We start from the raw sequence: 14,379 nt of genomic DNA, 5'->3' as shown, positions 1-14,379 counted from the left end.
AGGCGCGGACAGCAATAAATCCAGGAATTGCTGCTTCAAAAAACTTGCAAAGAAATCCGTGGGGCGGTTGCCTTTAATTGATTCTCCAAGACCCAAAAGACGTAAATTGTTCCTTCTGCTTCTGCTTTCCAGGTTGATAATTTTCTTTGTTAATTTTTCATTAGATAATGATAATTTTTGCAGATCTTACTCATATCTTCTAAGTCTGCTTCCAATAACGACAAAGCTTCTTTATTCTCTTTAATTCACTTTTCATGTTCGTTTAAAGTTTGTTGAATAGCATCCAACTTGACATTAAAATGTTGAACTTCCTTTGTTTTTTATATAAAATATATGTAAAATAATAGGCAATTAAAATATTTATCATACTTGGTCAGGTTGACTCACACCTGACAATGCAGTCGTATTCAGTAGGGATGGATCGATGCTTAGGGGAGTGACCGGGAAGGATAATGTGTTTTTTTCCTCTCTGAACTCACAGAAGCGTTTCCCAAACGATGTTTGCATTGCGATGATTGCAGAATGTAAATACTCCGAATTTATCATGTCGTGACCTTGTTTGAACTCTCTCAAATTGGGGAAGTGAGACAATGTGCCTTTCTGTAAATCTCTTTATATATTTAAAAACCTTTTAGTATCTTCTTTGATATTAGTCACCAGCTTCCTTTCATAACTCATCTTTTCCTTCCTAATGACCTTGTTAGTTTCCTTCTGCAAGTTTTTAAAAGCATTCCAATCCTTTATCTTCCCACTAATTGTGGCTTCCTTGTATGCCCTCTCTTTTGCTTTTACTTTGGCTCTGACTTCACTTGTCAGCCACGGTAGTGTCCTTCCATTTGAAAATTTCTTCTTACTTGCATTATGTACCCTTGGGTATCTTGTGACTGTCACATGACCATGATGTAATTGAGGCTCTGTTGGGCATGATGTAATGGTCTTGTGATGATGGAGTGACATAATTTTCCTGCCAGTGAAAGGTCATGTGATGGCCTCTTTCAACAGAGTATAAAAGGAGTTCGCACCACTGTGATGCAGGTCAGTTAGTGGCTTAACGGAGTCAGTGACTCCGTTATGCTGCGTATTTGATTTTATGATGCAGTTTCGTTTTATAAGTGGATTTTTAATTTCTGCTGTAAGAATCATTGACCCAGCAGTTCTGAAAATCGCTGCCAGTTAAAGTCCAGTTGGAGAGTGAAGAATTTATTGAAGTTCAGAAAACCCAAAGGATTGAGAAAAGTTGGTGCTGTCAACGGTGAAACAGATTCGACCTTATTTGATCCTCATTCTGAAGGAATTAGTAACCTGCAATCTGAGATAGTCCCTGCTAAAGAGCAGAAAGGACTGAAGCAAAGTTTCACCAAGGAAAGGTCAGTGCCTTTAAGCTGGTTTTATTTCCTTCACCGTAAATCCTTCAGGCAAAGCATATTTTGGCTGGGTTCCGCAGTAATGTTGTGACGTCAAGGAATTCACTATTTCTATGAAAATTTCTCCTAACTGACTGTATAAATCATTTGGACTTTTGCATTTACTAATTCTAAGAACTGTTTTTGCATTATCGCTTTAAGAACGGCTCGAGCTGCCGTATATCAGCTGACTTCCGGTTAAGTTAGTCGTTTGTTTACTTTTGGGGTTTTTTTTTGAGCAGTGTTTAATAAATAGTTTATTTGTTATAAAAAACCTGTCTCAATTCTATATTCATTGTTGCTGAATCGTAAGATTTGGAAAATACCTGTCTTGCACTCCCCTCATTTTTCTCAGAAACTCCAGCCATTGCTGCTCTGCTGTCCTTCCTGCTCGTGTCCCTTTCCACTCAACCCTGGCCAGTTTCTCTCTGATGTCATTGTAATTTCCTTTATTCCATTGAAATACCGACACATTGGAATTTAGTTTCTCATTCTCAAATTTCAAAGTGAATTTGATCATATTGTGCTCACTGTTCCCTAAGGGTTCTTTAACTTTAAGCTCTGTTATCACCTCCAGATCGTTGCAGAACACCCAATCCATTTTCATGATAAGATCCCCAATGATTATCATGACATTGCCCTTCTGACACACCTTTTCTATCTCCTGCTGTAATTTTTAATCCACATCCCTGCTGCCATTAGGGTCCTTTTATTCTTGCCACTTCTTAACTCAACCCATACAGACTCTATACCTTCCGATCCTATGTCATCCCTTTCTAATGATATAATATTATACACGGGGCCACACCACCCTCTCTGCCTACTAACCTACCTTTCCGATACACTGTATATCCCTGGACATTCAGCTCCCAATGGCAGCCATCCTTTAGCCAAGTTTCAGAGTTGTCCACAACGTCATACTTGCCAATCTGTAGCTGAATTTCAAGATCTTCCATTTTATTCCTTATGCTGCGTGCATTCAAATACAACACTTTCAGTCCAGTATTTGTTGCTTTCTGTTTGAACTGCACCTCGCCTCTATTGCCCTGCCACCAATCCCACTGGCTGTGATTATGCCTCATCTCCTGTTGTCCTTTCTATCATCTCTGTTGCACACTATCTTTGATTTATTTGTTTTCCCCTTCCTCAGCCCTATCACTCTGGTTCCCATCCCCCTGCCAAATTAGTTTAAACCCTCCCTAACAGCACTATTAAACCTGCCTGCTAGGATATTGAACCCCTTTGGGTTCAGGTATAACCCATCCATTTAGTAAAAGTCATACCCCCCCCAGAAGAGGGTCTAATGATCTAGGAACCCGAAGCCCTGCCCCCTACACCAGTCTCTCAGCCACGCATTTACACACCTGATCGTGCTATTCTTGCACTCGTTATCACGTGGCACAGGCAGCAATCCTGAGATTACTACCCTGGAGATCCTGCTTTTCAGGTTCCTACACAACTGCCTGAATTGTCTCTTCAGGACCTCCTCTCTTTTTCTACCTATGCCATTGCTACCAATGTGTGCCAAGACTTCATCCTCTCCCTTCAGAATACTCTGCACCCGATCCCTGTACATCCTGTATCCTGGCACCTGGGAGGCAACACACCATGTGGGTATCTCTATCAGGCTGACAGAACCTCCTGTCTGTTCCCCTCACCATGGAATCCCCTATGACTACCATATTCCTCATCTTCTTCTCTCCCTTCGGTACCATGGATCCAGGCTCAGTGCCAGAGACCCGAGTGCTGTGGTCGTCCTCCTATAAGTCACACCCCCTCAACAGCATCCAAAACGAGATAATGATTACTGAGGGAGATGGCCACAGGGGTGCTCTCTACTATCTGAGCTCTTCCCTTCCCTTCCCTGACAGTCACCCACTTATCTCACTCCTGCAGCCTTGGGGCGACTAACTCCCTTTAGCTCCTATCCATCTCCTGCTTCACTTTCTCTAATAAGCTGTAGGTCGTCAAGCCGCAGCTCCAGATCCCTAACACGGTCCCTCAGGAGCTGCATCCCAGTGCACCTGGATCAGATATGGCCATCTGGGAGACTGGAAGATCCCCAGGATTTTCACATGTGACCAAATCACAGAGACATTATGAACAGTTAAAGAGTTATTGATTAAGAGAGTCAATCAGCACTTGTGGGTCACATTCCTCTTGACATGATGGGGCATTGGCTCTCCAATGGTAATGGGGTATTGCCTGCACCATACAGATCTGGGAATTAATAAACAATTTAAAATAGTTTCAGAAGTCATAGAACATTACTGTACAGTGAAGTACAGGCCTTTTGGCCCACATTGTTGTGCCAACTTTTTAACCTGCCCTAAGATCAATCTATTCCTTCACATACACCTTCACTTTCTGAACATCCATATCTCTAATATGTTCCTAATGTATCTGTCTCTACCACCTCCAGTGACAGCATGTTCCATGCACCCTCCAGTCTCTGTAAAAAAAAAACTATGTCTTACATTCCACGTAAAAATTCCTCCAATCACTTTAAAATTATGCCCTTTCATATTAGCCATTTCTGCACTGGGGAAAAGGTATTGGCTACTGATGCACCATCAATAACTCTCCGAGACGTGAGGCGAGATATTGGCTTTTATTGACTGGAAGAAAGAACAAGCAGCAATTGACCACCACGCTACATCCTGGAGACTGAGGGCCGGGCTCAGGCCCCAATCACCTTTATACCGGGGTCTGTGGGAGGGGCCACAGTCTGTGGGAGGAGCCACGGTCAGTGGGAGGGGCCACAGGAGCAGTCAGTGGGGGGGGGGGGCATGTGTCCAGACAGGTATATGTAGTTCACCACAGCTACTCAGTCTGTTTAATCCTCTTATCATCTTAACCACATCTGTCAAGTCACTTCTCAACTTCCTACAATCAGAAGAGAAAAGCCCAAGCTCACTCAACCTATCCTATTAAGACTTGCTCTCTGCTCCAGGCAGCACCCTAGTAAACCTCGTTTACACCTCTCTAAAGCTGCCACAACCTCCTGATTATGAGGTATCAGAACTGAACACAATACTCCAAGTGTGGTCTAACTAGAGTTTTATAAAACGGAATAAACTCTTCTTTAGTTTCCAGTCAGGTATAGGTATCGATTTTAAGTGACATTGTGATGACAAGTTCTGTCATTTTCATAGACATGCCTGTGCATGCCTAGTCTGGTGTTATTTATACCCCCATCATCAATGCCTCCCAACTGTACAGTTTTGAGTCCCATTTGGCCAATATATGCAGCTCCTGGACCCTGGCCAGGGAATCATGTAAATGCCCCCTATGCTGAGTCCCAGGTCATCTTTGACCACATGAGCTGTGATTTGAGCTTCCTTCAGGATTTCTGGATGTTATTAATGCAGTATTTCTTCAGAATTCTGGCGATCCTTCCAGAAACTATGGAAATATAGGGAAGATAAGCAGTAGTGATGGGTTTCTTGACCATGTTGCAAACCCGCATCAAGAAGCACAGGAGATGGACTGTTTGGGTTACAGAGAGAAATCAGAAGCCTAACATTGCTTTTGCAATGGCTGTAGGATTACTTCAACAACACAAAATTGCTCTGCTATGCCAATGGGTTTTGAGACCATCTGATTAAGGAAGCCATTGAAATGAAACTAGTGAAAAGCATTTTAACAAAGATGGAGGTCTCACTCTAAGTAAGAACTAGAATTCGATTGTAAACAAGATGGATCAGTGGAAACCATTTGGATGAGGACTAACCAATTAGGAGGGACTGATGCCTGGGTATAAATACCATTTAGCTATACATGTCTAGGAGTCATCTCTGATGAAAATGGCAGAGTTTGTCATTGAAATGCCGGTAAAAATCAGTGTCTGGACCCTGCTGGAAGCCCGAGAAGTATTTATTCGTTATGTACGCTGAAAACCACTAGATCCTTTTTTAAATAGAACTGCAACACTACCTCACAGCTCAGTCCTCTGACTAATGATGGCTAACACGCCTTACGCTTTCTTAACCTCCCTTTCAACCTGCTAAGTTCTTCCCTTCATTCCTATAATGAATCTTCTACAGTACCAGTTCTCTCGTGCATGTTAACTGGGACAGTTCCTGGCGGTTGGTTGAAGTTTGCTCTTGAATTGTTAAATATTCACATGGTAAGCCTTTTTGGAGCTTGGCTTAACACCAAATGGCTTAACAGTCTCTCTGATGGTGCAGTGTTCCCTCAATTTTTGACAAATGCAGAGTTCCTCAACATGGGATCATGAATCATTCCCAAATCTGCAGAGCTCCCTCAGAGCTCCTGTTCTGCAATCTCTAACAGCAGCACCTTACAGTTAGAGCCAAGGAGTAATATAGAGTAGGTGTACAGGGCACAGCAGTTCACACTAGATCTTCTCCGATCTGTTATGTTACTCACTGCACAAGCAGCTTCTCCAGTCGAATCACATGGCTACATCTTACACTCTGCAACACCCTATCTCTGGGAGTTGAAGCAACTCCCTCTGAGCTAACCTTTCCTCATCTGTAACTCGTGAGGTCTGAATGAACTTTTTTCTCTGCCTTGTTGCAGGGTGAATGCAGAGGGAGCACTATAGGAGTGTGGCAACACTGAGAGAGCAGTGTACTGGAAGGGGCAGAGCTGAGGGAGTGTTGCCCTGTGGCACAGAAAGTTCTGTGTGTGTGTTGCATTGTAATCACATTGTCAAGTCCGCTGATTGCATGACAGTGGTGGGGCTCATGAGACACAATGAGACACACGACTGAGAGGAGGTGGAAGAGCTGGAGGCCTGGTTCCAGGAAAATAATCTCTTTCTGAGTGTCAACAACACAATGCAGATGTTTATCAACATCAGAAGTCACACCACTCACAATTCTCTTTAAATCAGCAGCACAGCATTGGAAACTGTCAGCAGTTTCAAACTCCAAGAAGTACACATCTCATAACCTCTCATGGTCCCAGAACACATTCCATATTCCACGCAATTAGGAAAGGTGACCGATGAGTTGCAATATTAAAGGGAACCAAATCAGAAAGGGTGACAGGTACAGGATTAAAGGTTTTAAATTTGAATGCATGCAATATACAGAGTAAGGTAGATAAATTTGTAGCACAGTTAGAGATTGTCAGGTATGATGTTGTGGGTATCACTGAGTCATGGCTGAATGAAGATTATAGCTGGGAGTTTAACATCCAAGGATACACATTGTATCAAAAGGACAGGCAGGTAGGTAGTGGAGGTGGCTCTGTTGGTAAAAGAAAAGAAATCAAAACCTTAAAAAGAGGATCGGAAGGTGTCCAGTCCCATGGGTAGAGCTACAAACATGCAAGGGTAAAAAGAGTCTAATGGGAGTTATATTTTGGCCTCCAATCAGTAGCAAAGATGTGAGCTACAAATTACAACAGAAGATAGAAAAGTTAGTATGGGATGGGTAGTAAGTTTGCTGATGTCACGAAGGTTGGGGGTGTTTGGATAGTGTGGAGGGCTGTCAGACGTTACAGTGGGACATTGATAGGATGCAAAACTGGGCTGGGAAGTGGCAGATGGAGTTCAACCCAGATAAGTGTGAAGTGGTTCATTTTGGTAGGCCAAATATGATGACAGAATATAGTATTATTGGTAAGAGCCTTGGCAGTGTGGAGGATCAGAGGGATCTTGATGTCCGAGTCCAAAGGACGCTCAAAGCAGCTGTGCAGGTTGACACTGTGGTTAAGAAGGCATGCGGTGCATTGGCCTTCATCAATCATGGGATTGAGTTTAAGAGCTGAGAAGTAATGTTGCCGCTATATAGGACCCTGGCCAGACCCCACTTGGAGTACTGTGGTCAATTCTGGTCACCTCACTACAGGAAGGATATGGAAACCATAGAAAGGGTTCAGAGGAGATTTACAAGGATGTTGCTGGATTGGGGAGCATGCCTTATGAGAACAGGTTGAGTGAACTCGGCTTTTTCTCCTTGGAGTGACGAGGGATGTGAAATGACCTGATAGGGGTGTACAAGATAATTGATCGTGTGGATAGTCAGAAGCTTTTCCCCAGGGCTGAAATGGCAAGCACGAGAGGGCACAGTTTTAAGGTGCTTGGAAGTAGGTACAGAGGAGATGTCAGTGGTAAGTGTTTTACGTAGAGAGTGGTGAGTGTGTGAAATGAGCTGCAGGTGGCAGCGGTGGAGTCAGAACTGATACAGTCTTTTAAGAGACTCCTGGAGCTTCGAAAATAGAGGGATATGGATAAGCCAAGGACGTTCCAAAGTAACGACATGTTCAGCACAGCTTTGTGCTGTAGGTTTTCTATGTTCTTATGTTTCTAACACATCCACAGCTGTACGCTCAACCTGTAGGGATAAATTTCATGTCCTCAACTGTCTCTGGTCAGAAAGGGTTTGTAATGGATCCATTGATGACGATCTGGTCAATGGGCCCTGTTTGCCGTAACATTGTGCTCTATCTTTCTGTTAACCCCAACATTTTGACATCCCACACACTCACTCTCTCACTAACAAGGGACAGACAGATATCGCTCCTTCCACAGTGAAAGTAAAATTTGAGAGAGAGGGAGATATATCTTTGAGGCAAAGGTCAACGGTGTAGATTGAAGGGACACTTAAACAATCAGAAAAGTCAGGAACAATCTACACATATTCACTTGAGTCCATATTGGAACAGTCTAAAAAGGGACTCGGTGAATGTCTTTAATGTTATTGAGCCTCTGGCCAGGATCTTTATGTCCTCGTTGTCCATGGGAATGGTACCGGAGGATTGGAGGGAGGCGAATGTTGTCCCCTTGTTCAAAATATCTAGTAGGGGTAGTCCAGGTAATTATAGACCTGTGAGCCTTACGTCTGTGGTGGGAAAGCTGTTGGAAAAGATTATTAGAGATAGAATCTATGGGCATTTGGAGAATCATGGTCTGATCAGGGACAGTCAGCATGGCTTTGTGAAGGGCAGATCGTGCCTAACAAGCCTAATAAAGTTCTTTGAGGAGTGCAGATAGATGAGGGTAGTGCAGTGGATGTTATCTACATGGATTTTAATAAGGCATTTGACAAGGTTTCACACAGTAGGCTTATTCAGAAAGTCAGAAGGCATGGGATCCAGGGAAGTTTGGCCAGGTGGATTCAGAATGGGCTTGCCTGCAGAAGGCAGAGGGTCATGGTGGAGGGAGTACATTCAGATTGGAGGGTTGTGACTAGTGGTGTCCCACAAGGATCTGTTCTGGGACCTCTACTTTTCATGATTTTTATTAACGACCTGGATGTGGGGGTAGAAGGGTAGGTTGGCAAGTTTGCAGACGACACAAAGGTTAGTGGTGTTGTAGATAGTGTAGAGGATTGTCAAAGATTGCAGAGTGACATTGATAGGATGCAGAAGTGGGCTGAGAAGTGGCAGATGGAGTTCAACCCGGAGAAGTGTGAGGTGGTACACTTTGGAAGGACAAACTCCAAGGCAGAGTACAAAGTAAATTGCAGGATACTTGGTAGTGTGGAGAAGCAGAGGGATCTGGGGGTACATGTGCACAGATCCCTGAAAGTTGTCTCACAGGTAGATAGAGTAGTTAAGAAAGCTTATGGGGTGTTAGCTTTCAAAAGTTGAGGGTTAGAATTTAAGAGACGCAACGTAATGATGCAGTTTTATAAAACTCTATTTAGGCCACACTTGGAGTACTGTGTCCAGTTCTGATCTATAGGAAAGATGTGGAAGCATTGGAAAGGGTACAGAGGAGATTTACCAGGATGCTGCCTGGTTTAAAGAGTATGGATTATGATCAGAGATTAAGGGAGCTAGGGCTTTACTCTTTGGAGAGAAGGAGGATGAGAGGAGGCATGATAGAGGTGTACAAGATATTAAGAGGAATAGACAGAGTGGACAGCCAGCACCTCTTCCCCAGGGCACCACTGCTCAGGACAAGAGGACATGGCTTTAAGGTAAGTGGAGGGAAGTTCAAGGGGGATATTAGAGGAAGGTTTTTCACTCATAGAGTGGTTGGTGCGTGGAATGCACTGCCTGAGTCAGTAGTGGAGGCAGATACACTAGTGAAGTTTAAGAGACTACTAGACAGGTATATGGAGGAATTTTAGGTGGGGGGTTATATGGGAGGCAGGGTTTGAGGGTCGGCACAATATTGTGGGCCGAAGGGCCTGTAATGTGCTGTATTGTTCTTTTTTCTTTGTTCTATTTCAAAGGGGCATTTTTCTATTGGGCATTTCAAAGGGGTTAACAGAAAGATAGAGCACAATGGTACAGCAAATAGGAGCATTGACTTCAGATTGTCATCAATGGGTCCATTACAAAGAGCTTTTGATGTACTGTAGACCATGGTCTCTCTTTGGGACTCTGCTGTTGTTAGCATGATGGGCAGTGGGAATGCTGATACTTTGTGCTGAATAAGTGGAGGGTTGATGCTGCTTGTGCTTGGGGAAGGGGGCAGGGGAATTTGGGATTCTCATGGTGTTTTGTCATTTATTCTTTGGGGGTTTTCTTCTGTTTTGAGGTGTCTGGAGAATAAGAATTTCAGGGTTTGCATATTGTGTATATTCTCTGATATTAAACAGATGTGTGGAATCAACAGTCTGGTGCATGACATCCTGGAGATATCCCACTCTCTTTAGGAGATATGATGTCCTGGAACACCCCACCCTCTCCAGGAGGAATGACATCCTGGGATATGTCACTCTCTCCAGGAGGAATGACATCCTGGGATATGTCACTCTCTCCAGGAGGAATGACATCCTGGGATATGTCACTCTCTCCAGGAGGAATGACATCCTGGGATATGTCACTCTCTCCAGGAGGAATGACATCCTGGGATATGTCACTCTCTCCAGGAGGAATGACATCCTCGGATATGTCACTCTCTCCAGGAGGAATGACATCCTGGGATATGTCACTCTCTCCAGGAGGAATGACATCCTGGGATATGTCACTCTCTCCAGGAGGAATGACATCCTGGGATATGTCACTCTCTCCAGGAGGAATGACATCCTGGGATATTCCACCCTCTCCAGGAGGAATGACATCCTGGGATATATCACTCTCTCCAGGAGGAATGACATCCTGGGATATGTCACCCTCTCCAGGAGGAATGACATCCTGGGATATTCCACCCTCTCCAGGAGGAATGACATCCTGGGATATGTCACCCTCTCCAGGAGGAATGACATCCTGGGATATTCCACCCTCTCCAGGAGGAATGACATCCTGGGATATGTCACCCTCTCCAGGAGGAATGACATCCTGGGATATTCCACCCTCTCCAGGAGGAATGACATCCTGGGATATGTCACTCTCTCCAGGAGGAATGACATCCTGGGATATGTCACTCTCTCCAGGAGGAATGACATCCTGGGATATGTCACTCTCTCCAGGAGGAATGACATCCTGGGATATGTCACTCTCTCCAGGAGGAATGACATCCTGGGATATGTCACTCTCTCCAGGAGGAATGACATCCTGGGATATGTCACTCTCTCCAGGAGGAATGACATCCTGGGATATTCCACCCTCTCCAGGAGGAATGACATCCTGGGATATTCCACCCTCTCCAGGAGGAATGACATCCTGGGATATGTCACTCTCTCCAGGAGGAATGACATCCTGGGATATGTCACTCTCTCCAGGAGGAATGACATCCTGGGATATGTCACTCTCTCCAGGAGGAATGACATCCTGGGATATTCCACCCTCTCCAGGAGGAATGACATCCTGGGATATATCACTCTCTCCAGGAGGAATGACATCCTGGGATATGTCACTCTCTCCAGGAGGAATGACATCCTGGGATATATCACTCTCTCCAGGAGGAATGACATCCTGGGATATATCACTCTCTCCAGGAGGAATGACATCCTGGGATATATCACTCTCTCCAGGAGGAATGACATCCTGGGATATATCACTCTCTCCAGGAGGAATGACATCCTGGGATATATCACTCTCTCCAGGAGGAATGACATCCTGGGATATATCACTCTCTCTAGGGGGAATGACATCCTGGGATATGTCACTCTCTCTCTGAGGAATGACATCTTGGGATATATCACTCTCTCTCGGAGGAATGACATCCTGGGATATATCACTCTCTCTCGGAGGAATGACATCCTGGGATATATCACTCTCTCCAGGAGGAATGACATCCTCCATGAAAAACAATGATCGGGAAAACTTTCAGAGGAACATTGATGTGCTGAGCACACAAACTCGTGACTGGTCAGAAGCGTGACAGCCTCTTTTAACCCAGATACTGAACCGATGGTGTGAGCTTCTGACCTGTGGAGAGGCAGAATCTGGACACATAAACCCCCTTGCACTGACTCCTCATCTAGAGTGCCGCTCCACTCTTCAGACATGGTTGAGGTGAGAAATATTAATATATACCACTAGCCACCCCTTCTGACACCGGCATACTATAGTGATGATGTACTGAAGAACTGACGGGACTCCTGCAAGGAAGAGCAGAAGACTTGGCTTCATGTGCCTTCCTGCTCCTCCCCTTCCCCCCAGTGAAATGAGTGCATCTTCTGTGTAACAGTGCCAGTCACACTCAGCAATCGAATAACACACACAAAGTACCGGAGGAGCTCAGCAGGTCAGGCAGCATCTACGGAGAGAAATAAAGAGTCAGCCCTTCCGGCTGAGACCTTCAACAGGAAGGGGAAAGAAGTCAGAATAATAATCTGGGAAGAGGGGAAGGAGTACAAGCCAGGAGGTGAAAGGTGAAGGCAGGCCGGTGGGGTTGGGGTAAAGTGAGAAGCTGTGAGGTGATAGTGGAAGAAGGAATCTGATAGGAAAGGGGATTATGGGAGAAAGGGAAGGAGGAGAGGCACCAAATTTGGATGATAGTCTCCTCACTTGCCATCTCCTAAAGGGAAGGGTAATGGGCAAATGAAGAGAAGCTAAGAGGTAAGAGGGAATCCAGAATGGTGAATGAAAGGAGCGAGAAGAGGAAGGAGTGTGAATTTACCAAAGATTAGAGGTAAAAGGGGAAATCCTGCTTGTTCTCACATGCACAAACTGGTTGCCCCAATCAGTCGACAGTTCACTTCTGACACATCTCTACCCTTTCTTGCTCTATCTTCATTTCTGGAAACAGACTGTCCACTGATACATTTATAAACCTACTGACTCTCACAGCTATCTGGACATCAATTTCTCTCATTTCTGGTAATTACTCCCCATCTCTCCTCTTCTTTCTTCTTTCATTCCCATTCTGACTTCCCTTTTACCTCTTCTGTTTTCTTCATCTGCTTATCACCTCCTCCTGTTGCCTCTTCTCCTTTCCTTTCTGTCATGGTCCAATCATCTCTCTTATCAGATTCATTCATCTTCAGGCCTTTACCTCTTCCATCTATCACCTTCCAGCTTCAACGCCTTTCCCTAACCACTTCTTATCCTGGATTCTTCCACCTTCCTCTCCAGTCTCGCTCAAGGATCTTAGCCTGAAACTTCAACTCCTTATTCCTCTTCATAGGAGTTGCCTGACTGCTGGATTTTCATCTGCAGAATCATTTTCATTTGCAAAATCTCTTGTGCCTTCAGTTGAGTTATATTCTGCACTCCTCACAGTAGTGAACCTCCATGTTTGTCCTTGAACCCACCTGGTGCTCTAATTGAGTAACTTGGGAGGATTTGGGACATCGCTTGTAACTCAGTTGGATCCTCATTGTCCATTCATCAGGATTCACAATTAGGTTGCAGACAGGGAAATGGATTCAGCTTTGGGATAAGTTTGATGGCTGAGGGAAAGGTCAACTGCTGCCATCATTCTGGTTCCCTGAGCCTTCAAAATGTAAGCACACAGCAGGCTAGCGGCTGTTACACTTCTTGTATTACTTTGCATTTTAGACTGTTAATGTGGTTTTTCTCTATGTAGGAGTGAGCAAGAAGTCTGCGAGTTCAATGTCTGTCTTTTGTAAGCTGTGCTATGCTGTCATGTTGTCCTAAAGTCTCATGATCAGGCTATGAGAAACAGCCAGCAGGTTACGTCATGACATACAACTTCATGAATAAGATGGAATCCGTGAGGGAACTCCGGCCCTTGGGGCCTGGAAAGCTGAAAACATGGCAGCAATGTGAGAGTGATGGCATCAGGGGGTAACAAGAGGCAAAACAGGAAGAACATGGAGACATCAGGAGGTTGGAAAGAGTGACAGAGACGTTTTCAACCTGGAAATGGTTCCAGAGGCAATGGGGAGATATAAGGACTGCAGGATGTCAGGCACATGGGGATGAGCACAGAAAGTGCAGAGGTTCATAGATCAGTACATATTAACGTGGTCAAGCAGGAAGTGGAAGTGGTTGAAAGTGGTTTGCCAGAGAAAGAGCCATGGGTGGATCACTGAGCAAGAGAGAGTGAAGGGTGCAGAGGGGAAGAAGCTGTTTATCAATCATTGAGTGTGGGTCTTCAGGCTCCCCTACCTCCTCACCAATGGTATTGAGATTGAAGCACGATACTGATGTAGCTCAGAAAGTGGCAGGAGGAAATACTATCGCCTGATCCCATAAACTCCACCCATCTCCTGATCCCAGTGGCTGAAAGAGAAAATAGCTAAGGAGATGATTTCTGCCTATAACACCTCTTGGGAGATTCAAACTGCTAGTTTGAGTCTTTGCAGATTAATTTGACTCTAAATGATGAGAGATTCTGCCTTGCAAGTGACAAGGGGTTAGGATAGAACATGGAACAAGCACCAGCATGTTTTAACACCTCAGAGCTCCATAACTAACGAACTGCCACACACGCTAATCTTCTGGGAGTGCACAAGATGGACAGACTCACCTGGAGACTCAGCACCACCTCTTTGGTCTAAAATGAACAGCAACATCTCCACTCCCTAAGAGGACTCGAGGCAAGTGAGGCTCACTCCGCCCGTCAGCACCAGCCTCACCAACTTCTACAGGAGCACCATCAAGAGAGCTCTGACCAGCTGCATCTCTGTCTGCTATGGGTATTGCAAGGCATCTGACCGCACGACCCTACAAGGGCTGCCGGGAGAATCTACCCATC

General features: G+C 44.8%; 1 protein-coding gene across 1 annotated transcript in view; it reads left to right on the top strand.

Moving 5' to 3' along the window:
* The first annotated feature begins 1,101 nt into the window (after nucleotides 1–1,101).
* The window catches only part of LOC132400995 (sialic acid-binding Ig-like lectin 8), a 146,452-nt gene continuing 133,174 nt past the window's right edge, over nucleotides 1,102–14,379 (top strand). Inside the window, exon 1 of the mRNA XM_059982721.1 lies at nucleotides 1,102–1,367. The gene's annotated coding sequence lies outside the window, so the exon portion shown is untranslated. The remainder of the gene's footprint in view (nucleotides 1,368–14,379) is intronic.

The sequence above is a fragment of the Hypanus sabinus genome, chromosome 1 (genome assembly GCF_030144855.1).
Source record: "Hypanus sabinus isolate sHypSab1 chromosome 1, sHypSab1.hap1, whole genome shotgun sequence".
Classification (NCBI taxonomy): domain Eukaryota; kingdom Metazoa; phylum Chordata; class Chondrichthyes; order Myliobatiformes; family Dasyatidae; genus Hypanus; species Hypanus sabinus.
The sequence above is the reverse complement of the archived record's forward strand: the minus strand, read 5'-3'. Positions and strand labels throughout refer to the sequence as shown.